Source organism: Theropithecus gelada, chromosome 8 (assembly GCF_003255815.1).
Source record: "Theropithecus gelada isolate Dixy chromosome 8, Tgel_1.0, whole genome shotgun sequence".
Lineage (NCBI taxonomy): Eukaryota > Metazoa > Chordata > Mammalia > Primates > Cercopithecidae > Theropithecus > Theropithecus gelada.
Genome location: NC_037676.1, coordinates 144,915,106 through 144,925,101, shown reverse-complemented (window position 1 = coordinate 144,925,101; position 9,996 = coordinate 144,915,106).

The following is a 9,996-nucleotide window of genomic DNA, read 5'->3' as shown; positions in this document are numbered from 1 at the left end:
AAAATGATGAACTTGAAAATAGTTACTTACGAAACAAGGTAGAAAGGAGCCAGTAAGTAGGGGAGCGAGAGATGTGAATAAAAGTGATGGATATGAAGATGTATTTTTGGTAAGGAAGATTATAAAGAATAGCAAATAATGTATGCAAAAGGATCTTGTGTGGTAAATTTTTGTCCTAAAGTAAAATGACTAATGATTATTAGTCATTAGTCATGAATATGACTATGACTTTTAGCCATTAGTCATGAATAACGACTAAATGATTATTTAGGAAAGAGAGAAGGTTAGGGCAAGGCAGAAAGTTCAAGCATGTATAAGATGGTCTGTGTACACTGGGATAAAGTTTATGAAGGGAAATTTATGAAAGGAGTTTTGTATATGATTAAGTTGGTTATAATGGAAAGGAAGCCATTTATAACAGTCCTTCTAGAAATTGGTCCCCTATGTTAAAACGAAGCTGTCTGGAGGTACTGATTTGCTCTTAATGAAGTTACAAGAAATTTTACTTTCAATTTTATACCCTGTTTCTCTTCTAAACTTCTCAGATCCATATTTTAGACATTCCATTGGTTCTGTCTCACTGCTTTCAGCTTTTTCCCCTTGAGCAGGCCCGAGAAGATGACCCTCTAATTCAGCGTTTTTTGTCAGCTCCTGCATCCCTTTTTTCCTCCGTTTTAACTGTTGGAATGGCCTGATGCTAACATTTTATCTTAAAGCTCTATAAAAGTAATGTTTTCTTCTAGTATAACTTGATTTCATATTCTTGGCTTTTCTTGCTGCATCTAAATTTTCAGTGTAATCAGAAAACTTCTCATGCTGTTCCTAACAGTCATATATGCCCATAACCTTAAACACTGTTCCTGCGCATTCAAGCACTTCTTTCCTCAAGTTTGTCTTCCAGGTTATCTAAATGGGCTTCCCATAAGGAGAAGCAGTCTCACCGCAGAAGGTTTTCTCTGCCTTTTTATCAGCTGGCTTAAAAAAAACAAAAAACAAAAAAAAAACCAAGATTTTATGTTTTTTCAAGATAATTCCTATGCTGTCTTTATTAGCTTTGTGGTTGCAAAAAACCTGAAAGTTAAAAGGGTTAAGGTTTTTACATCCATATGACCTTTCTCTATTGCTTGTTAAAGTCTTTTTGATTATTACTCTTGGTTAAGTGAATAACTATTATAATGACCTGTGATTTTATGTTGATAAAATGTTTTGAGCCTTTTAATATCTTAGAGAAATATCCTCAAAATCAAAATCCTAAATTTAGTCTCTGATTTAGTCTTATTGCTGGAGCTTATTAAACCTATAGAAATTAATCTCTGCAAGGTCATAGAATCTTTTTAGAGCTTTCTGGAAGACCATGAAGTCCAGTATCACCACCTCCAGCCTGATAATTATATATTGGAAGAAAATCAGTTAAGGGATTCCCTCAGCCCCCTTGAAGCTGTCCTTATTAGGAGTTATTAACCAATCCTTATGCTTAGTTAATAACCTGCTGTAGGACTTTGACTCCTGGACACACATATCTAAAGATGGCACTGACTTCTACCAGTATCTGGCAAAAACTCAAGTTAACTGAAGGCTTGTCTTTAGACCTGGGCAAAGGGGACAAAGTAAAGTGCTTTCATGAGACACAGGGACAGGTCTGTATTCCAAAACATTACGATGCATTTCATAATTTTGCCTTTATCTGAAATAATATAATTTCTTCTATGTCTTTGTGGAAGGAAAATATCTTGGGCCCCCAAAATCACTGAGGTAGAGGGAAAATTCAAGCTGGGAACTGCTCAGGGCAAACCTGCCTCCCATTGTATTCATAGTCATCCCTCTGCTCACTGAGATAAATGCATATCTGATTACCTCCTTTGGAAAGGCTAATCAGAAACTCAAAAGAATGCACTGTTTGCCTCTCACTTACCTGTGACCCAGAAACCCCTTCCCTGCTTTGAGTTGTCCCGCCTTTCCAGACGGAACCAGCGTGACTCCCTAGAATGTATGAAACCAAACTGTGCTCTGACCACCTTGGGCACATGTCGTCAGGACCTCCTGAGTCTGTGTCATGGGCGTGTGTCCTCAACCTTGGCAAATTAAACTTTCTAAATTAACTGGGGCCTGTCTCAAATTTTCTGGGTTCGCATTTGGTAACCACGGGGAGATTCTGAGTGGAGGTGCCCCTGAGCTTTGATAGAGCTTCTATTGATGCTTGGTACCATCATGAACTAATTTATTGCTCAAATCAATAGGACAATTTGCTGAGGTCTGCGAACTGCCCCTCCAGAGAATCCCTGCTCTCCCAAGATTTGGTCAAGATCTAAAGTTTATTTTGGTGTACACCTCCTTTATTTTGGAGTTTTACTTGCTTCCAACAAGGAAGGGAAGTTTTCCTGTTTCCATGGCGATGGAAGGCAGGCAACTCCTTTATGGAATTTGAGCTCACTTCCAACAGGGAAGATGAGTTTTTTCCCGCTTCTTGGATGGTAGAGAGCAGTCTTCAGCCTGAGACCCATCCCTGGGTAAGTAACTGAATTGGGGTTTGTGTTGGCTAAAGTTAAAGTTAACAACCAGCTGGTCTTAATTTCTTTTTACCATTAGAGTGTTCAGTGATCATATAAGTTGTGTCATTGTTTGTTTTGCTTACGTTTTTTATTGTTTTTTATTTTTGATGTTCGTTTCTGTTTTTCTTGTTTCAGTCTTTTGCCCATTGGGTTTGATCAACTCTATCCAATTTGATCAAATCTGAAGGGAAGTTCCAAATTATGGGGAACAAGGCCTCTGAAGTGACTAAATTCCACCTCTCACCTCCCCTCCACACACACACACACACACACACACAAAAGGTGGTATGGTTGGGGGAGAAAAACAGCCAGCAAAAGGAGAAAAAAAGGAAAGATTTTTGATTTTGACTACTAAAGGGGTTTTATTTACAGAACAAGGCCACCTTTTTGCTAGCTGAAAGCATTGGCTGTTGCCCCATGCTGCAGTTCCACAGCTAAGGCTCTGCTTTCTTTTCACCGTGACAGCCTGGGTTTGGTGGGTTTGGTTCCTAAATCAAGTCCTTTCTGGTTTGACACTTGGTACCTCTGAAATAGCAGCAATTTTTTCTGACTAAAATACGGTAACAAGGCCGGGCGCGGTGGCTCAAGCCTGTAATCCCAGCACTTTGGGAGGCTGACACGGGCGGATCACGAGGTCAGGAGATTGAGACCATCCTGGCTAACACGGTGAAACCCCGTCTCTACTAAAAAATACAAAAAACTAGCCGGGCCAGGTGGCAGGCGCCTGTAGTCGGCAGGCGCCTGTAGTCCCAGCTACTCGGGAGGCTGAGGCAGGAGAATGGCGTAAACCCGGGAGGCAGAGCTTGCAGTGAGCTGAGACCCGGCCACTGCACTCCAGCCTGGGCGACAGAGTGAGACTCCGTCTTAAAAAAAAAAATACGGTAATGAGATTTAAAAGGATTATTTTAAAAGGAGCTCAATGGTTAAAAGTCAGTTTAATTAAAAGGCTAACATCCAAGACATATGTGTGTGTGTGTACACGTGCATATGTGTATGTTTGTATTTGAAAGGTCTTCATGTGTTTGTTTTTTAGTTGTTTTTCTCCTCTAAGACCTTGCCTTTTTTTTTTTTTTTTTTTTTTTTTTTTTTTTTTTTTCTCTTAAGTCTTTTTTTTTTTTTTTTTTTTTTTTTTAGCAAAAGTTTTTTCTTCTCGGTTGACTGAATTCTGTTATTACCTGATTGTTTGACTAAAATAGTTACTGCAACAGAGGCTACTCTGGGGTTTTTTAAGGAAGAGTGTAGTTTAGACACTTAGAAATGTTTTTGTTTTAAACTATTTTTTAAGTGCACTGTAAAAGCATCATGTTGTCTAGCCTCATAGTAATTCACCCTTTTTGGAGACCCAGGATTCAGTGTGGGCTCTACCCACACAGAGCTCAGAGATCTGGTTAAAAAAAGAAAAACAGGTGGTCTCTATCTAAATAAAATTGGTCTTCTTATATAATCCAATGATACATTTCTGTAATTTTATTATTGAGTTGGCATCCATCTTTAATCTTTCTCTAGCACCACCAGACATTTTCTCTCTGTACCTGATAATGTAAATTTTGCTATTTGACTTTCACCTGAGTTGTGTCCTTTAATATGCAAATTTAAGGCTATTTAGCTGAGAACTGCCTAGCGTTGTGAAACAGGTTATCAAGAATCTGAAAGTCTAAGATATGAAAAAAAAAGATTTTTATGAATCTATAAGATGTACTTCTATCAGCATGCCTAATATGTCTATGTATTTATGTGTTGTGTACACAATGTTTCACTATGAAAAATATATAAAAGAGCTCTAATTAATTGGCTCAAAGTGAAATAAAAGCACTTAAATACTTTATCGGGAAAAAAGGAAAGACTAGTCAAATGCTTTTTCAAATTTGCATAACTTAAGTAAAGTTGTTAATAAATGAACTTGCTTTAAAAATATTGCTAAAGTAATATTAGAAATGTCTTAAGAATTGCCAGCATACATTTTTGTTTGCAATTATTAATAAGCAATTTCATACTTACCCCTGCCAAATACTATAAGTTGTCAAAATTTGGCAGAGGGTTTACAAAACTATAAACCCAGCCCAAATCATAATGATCTTTGCTTGTGTAATCTTTAATAAATAAGCCATTGATATTGATTTAATGAATATATCTGCATCTTGAATTTAGTAAGACTATCATAACTTCTAATCCTGTGGCTTTAGCCAGTCTAGTGCACAGGCAGTAAGGAAGTTTGTTTTGGGAAAGGACTGTTATCGTGTTTGTTTCAAAGCTAAACTATAAACTAATCTCCTTCCAAAATCCAGGAATGAACAAGGACAGCCTGGAGGTTAGAAGCAAGATGGAGTCAGTTAGGTCAAATCTTTTTTCCCTATCTCAGTTATAATTTTGCAATGATGGTTTCATAACTTTAAATCATGACTATCACAGTTTTCATAAACAATCTAGGTAAACAGTTCAGGTAATTAGGTAAATGTAATGGGATACATACTTGTAGAAAAATTTGTCATAATTTAGAATAGAAAGTTATATTAAATAATAGATATTTCACTATTTAGGTATTTTCCAATAAAATATATTGTAGGAAAACATTCATTCTTGCTTGAAAAAAAAAGATGTGTCTTTTTTAAAAAAGGTGAACAAGTTTTATCTAATTTAAAGCTTATTTAACGGTTATATATAAAACAAGGTAAAGGAACCAGGAAATAAGAGAGATGTAAAGAAAGTTATAAAAATAAAGAGGTATTTTTTGTGGTAAGAAAGCTTGAAGAGTAATAATTTTATATGAGAAAGAATCTTGCATGGTAAGTTTAGTCCTAAAATAAAATGACTGATTGTTTAAGAAAGAGGATGTTCAGGACAAAAGACAAAGTCCAGGCATGTGATGAATGGTCTGTATAAGTCACAGTAAGAGGATTTATTTTTTAAAAAAACCAAAAAACTTTATATGATCAAGTTGTTTATAAGTAAAGGGAAATTATATTGCTCTTCCTAGAGACTGGGCTTGATGTAAAAAAACATTTATGCACTAAATTATTGATTAGAACAATGAAATTTTCTTAACGGATTAATTTACTCTTAATAAATTATAAGAGATTTTAATTTTTTTAACTGAAAGTTCAACTTTTATTGCATCTCACCATTTTTTGGCTTTTCCTCCCATTTTAAAAGGCATGTTTTCTTAAAGGTCTAAGGAAACGTTTTCTTCCAACATAACATTCTGTGCACTGCAGATGGTCTTTTCTTTTGCCTTTTGGTAAATGACCTCACAGATGTAACATTTTATTGAAATAATTCCTATGCCATTATTATCAGATTTGGTTTGCTTAGGAAAAGGATGATTTTTTGGTTTTGTTTGAGATGGAGTCTCACTCTGTTGCCCAGGCTGGAGTGCAATGGCGTGATCTCGGCTCACTACAGCCTCCACCTCTTGGGTTCAAGCGATTCTTCTGCCTCAGCCTCCCGAGTAGCTGGGACTACAGGGGCACACCACCATGCCCAGCTAATTTTTGTATTATTAATAGAGATGGGTTTCACCATATTGACAAGGCTGGTCTTGAACTCCTGACCTCATGATCTGCCCGCCTCAACCTCCCAAAGTATTGGGATTACAGGCATGAGCCACCACACCTGGCCGATATTTAATTTTTTTAATTAAAGTTATTACATTTGTGTATCTTCCTGTATGTGCTTTTAAAGTTCTTGTGACATTGAATTACAGGGTTTTGACTGCTGGGTCTGAAAAGGACACCAAGTCCTGCTCAATTTTTAAACACTGACAACAATTAAAACCCCATCTTTGGGCCCAGTAGAAGATGCCAATCAAAATCAACTGCATTCCTGAAACACAGGGACAGAAATTAAAGCTATTCAACTCCTCGAGGCCCATGGACTACCTCGGTAGAGGTGGGTGCATGAGATTGTAAGGGCTGATTTTAAAGATAAAATAAGTCGGCCAGGCGCGGTGGCTCAAGCCTGTAATCCCAGCACTTTGGGAGGCCGAGACGGGCGGATCACGAGGTCAGGAGATCGAGACCATCCTGGCTAACCTGGTGAAACCCCGTCTCTACTAAAAAATACAAAAAACTAGCCGGGCGAGGTGGCGGGCGCCTGTAGTCCCAGCTACTCGGGAGGCTGAGGCAGGAGAATGGCGTAAACCCGGGAGGCGGAGCTTGCAGTGAGCTGAGATCCGGCCACTGCACTCCAGCCTGGGCGACAGAGTGAGACTCCGTCTCAAAAAAAAAAAAAAAAAAAAAAAAAAAAAAGATAAAATAAGTCAGTTTCTCTATAAATTAATCATTAATGTTGAAGGCACACTGAAGCAAGACCAGCATATGGGCCCCTGAGTCAAATTAACAAGGTTTTCTTGAAGTATTAACTGACTCCTATATAAAGATTGTAAAGGTTATGAAAGGCTTATGGAAGTTGTACCTTATGATCAAGATTAAAATTTTATAATTTTTAAATAAAATTTTGAAAAACAAATTTACTTAGCTTCTTGTACATCTGTCCAAGATTAAGCCTGTTTCTTTTTTTTTTTTTTTTTTTTTTGAGGCGGAGTCTCGCTCTGTCACCCAGGCTGGAGTGCAGTGGCGCGATCTCGGCTCACTGCAAGCTCCGCCTCCCGGGTTCCCGCCATTCTCCTGCCTCAGCCTCCCGAGTAGCTGGGACTACAGGCGCCGCCACCACGCCCGGCTAATTTTTTGTATTTTTAGTAGAGACGGGGTTTCACTGTGTTAGCCAGGATGGTCTCGATCTCCTGACCTCGTGATCCGCCCGTCTCGGCCTCCCAAAGTGCTGGGATTACAGGCTTGAGCCACCGCGCCCGGCCTAAGCCTGTTTCTTATGAGTCCCCACAGGCACCTGAGAAAGACGCCATGGCCTACACTTGTGAACTTTTACAATACCTAAAGCTGTTGTTTTGGAAATAAACAGATGACTAACATCCTTAGTGCCTCCTACTCAGCCTCCTTAACAACTCCCATCCATACAGATTTGCACCCCCAGTGGATACCTATGGCCATGTGGTCACCTATTCAACCAGGCATAAATAGATTGTCTCTCATTTGGGATCATGAACCCAATGGTTACCAGCGTACTGATAACATTTGGTTCAGGGGTCAATGTACAACAAGACCAGCAAAGCCCTATGGTATATAATTATATAACATCACTTACCTGAGAGCTAAGCGGGCAATCCACCTTATATTGGCTGGGGTTGAGGCTGCTATTGGCTTACTGACCCCATGGGGAAAATTTGCCTATCCTGAGGCAACTCTTCAAAACTTTACTTCTTCATTCTACACACTGTCTCATAAAACAGGAGACACTTAGATACATTAAAACTCTCCCTTGATTCCTTTGCAGATATAATAATGGATGATAGATTAGCATGAGATTAATGATTGCTTGAACAAGGGGACATGTGTGCTATTATCAATAAAACCTGTTGCGTTTATTAACGCTGAGTTAATACCTGAGTTAACACCTCAGGTCAAATAGAAGAAAATGCTTGTAAAATATATGAGCAAGCTGCCCGGTTGCATAAATATAACCAAGGTTCTGATCTCAACTGTATCTGATCAACCTTTAAAAGCGCCTTCCTGAGTCTCACTTGGTTCTGCCCTTCCTAGGACCTTTGTTAGCTATCTTGTTATTACTAATTGTTGGTCCTTGCTTGTTTATCTTCTTGGTAAACTTTGTGTCTTCTAGATTACAACAATAGGAAACATCCCAAAGGCTATGAAATGCTGGCAGATATTACACTAGGGTTTAGGGATTCGAGCTCTGCACTTTTTTCTTTTTTGCTTTTCTATCATTTCTAAAGATGAGGCAAAGTGGGAAGACAGGGAGGTGTGGGTTCCAGTCCAGATGGAGCTGTGGGGCCCTGAGCGAATAGGTGACCTCTGGAGCCTGAGTGCACCAGGGCTGCGGCCTGCACTGTTGGTGCAGGTGGCCCTCCTGGCTGGTCCTTGCCCTTGGAGAGGTCAGCCGTCTGTCCTTCGAGGAGGCAGCAGGATGGGGAGGACTTCTGTCCCCCATAAGCCATGTGGCCAGAGCAGGCTCCTGCCCCATCGTGGTGGTGTGAGGGAGGGGCAGGGCTGTGCATCCTCACAGGCCCTTAGCTCAGAGGCCCTGTGACCTGAGGGACAGCTCAGGAGGTCAAAGGGGGCCACAGGTTTCAGGTTGGCCCCGGCATCGAGAGCCCAGCGAGGCCTCCCGCGTCCTTGCCCTTCCTCTCCTCACCTGGCCCAAGGCATTCCAATGCAAGGAAGTCTGGGGAACAGAGTGTGAGGGTCCTGTCTTGCTCTGTCCTGGACACCTCCAGCCCAATGTGGATGGGCCCCAGCCCTGGAGCATGCTGCCTTGTGTCTCTGAACCTAAGCCCCAGGGAGAAGGACCCCCTTCCACCAGGGGATAGGGGCTACTGTGTGGGCACTGGAGTGGGCTGAGTCCTGCTCAGTGAGGACCGGCGCTCTTATCACTGAGGCATCTGCCTCTGCACTGCAGGCCTCCAGAGCTCCTCCCTGGCCATCCCAGCATTCTTGATCCTCTTTCCTTGCTTTTTTCTCCTAGTTCTTATCACCAGGGTAATTAGGAGCACCTGGAACAGCATGTCGACCATAGCAGGGGCTCGATAACTATGTGCTGAATGGACGGAGCCGAGCAGAGCACCAGCCTCCCTCACCCAGCGTCCTGGACGCTCCCCAGAGCAGGTCAGCAAGCCTGGGCTGGCAGCTTCAGGAGACACAGTGTGGCCAGCAGCACATGCCTGAGCCTAGGGCCCCAGTTCCCGCACCAGAGCCCTGAGGGGTGCAAAGTTCTGTGCGGGTCTGCAGGGTCCTCCTGGAAAACAATGGCCTAGCCCTCAACTCTGGACTCGGCCCCGGGCCAAGGCAGGTCTGAGTGTGCCTTGGGCCCGGGAGGGTGGGTGGATGTCTGGCAGGCTGAAGCCCAGAGCTCACCATGGAAGCCCGGCAGGCTGGGCTGGGTGTAGGCGAGGTGGGGAGGGTGTGACCAGTGCCCAGGGTCACTGAGATGCTGGCCTGGGGAGCTGCACCCTGCTGACAGTGCCACCCTGGGCCCGTGGTGTTCAGGAGGGAGGTCTCCCCGTGAAGTCACATGTCAGACGGAAGGGCTCTTTCCAGCACAGCTCTGCCCACTGGCTGCTCCATGACCCTCCCCCAGAGGTCCAGGCCAGGGTTCCAGTCCTGGCTCGGTATGGGATGTGGGCAACAGACCCGTTCCCTTTCCTAAGCCTCTGTCTCCTCTTCTCTGAAAATCCCCCGAGCCCTACCCCTAACACCCTTGGAGGCCCCACCCTGAGCAGGTCCCCACTCAGGTCACAGACTGCACCCTCAGCCCTAGGGCAGGAGGCAGGCTGTGTGCGAAAGGCTTCTCCTGAGTGCAGGAGGCAAGTGTGGATGGCGTCCTCCCACTCAGGTGCCTGGGGATGATGGCGGGGCAC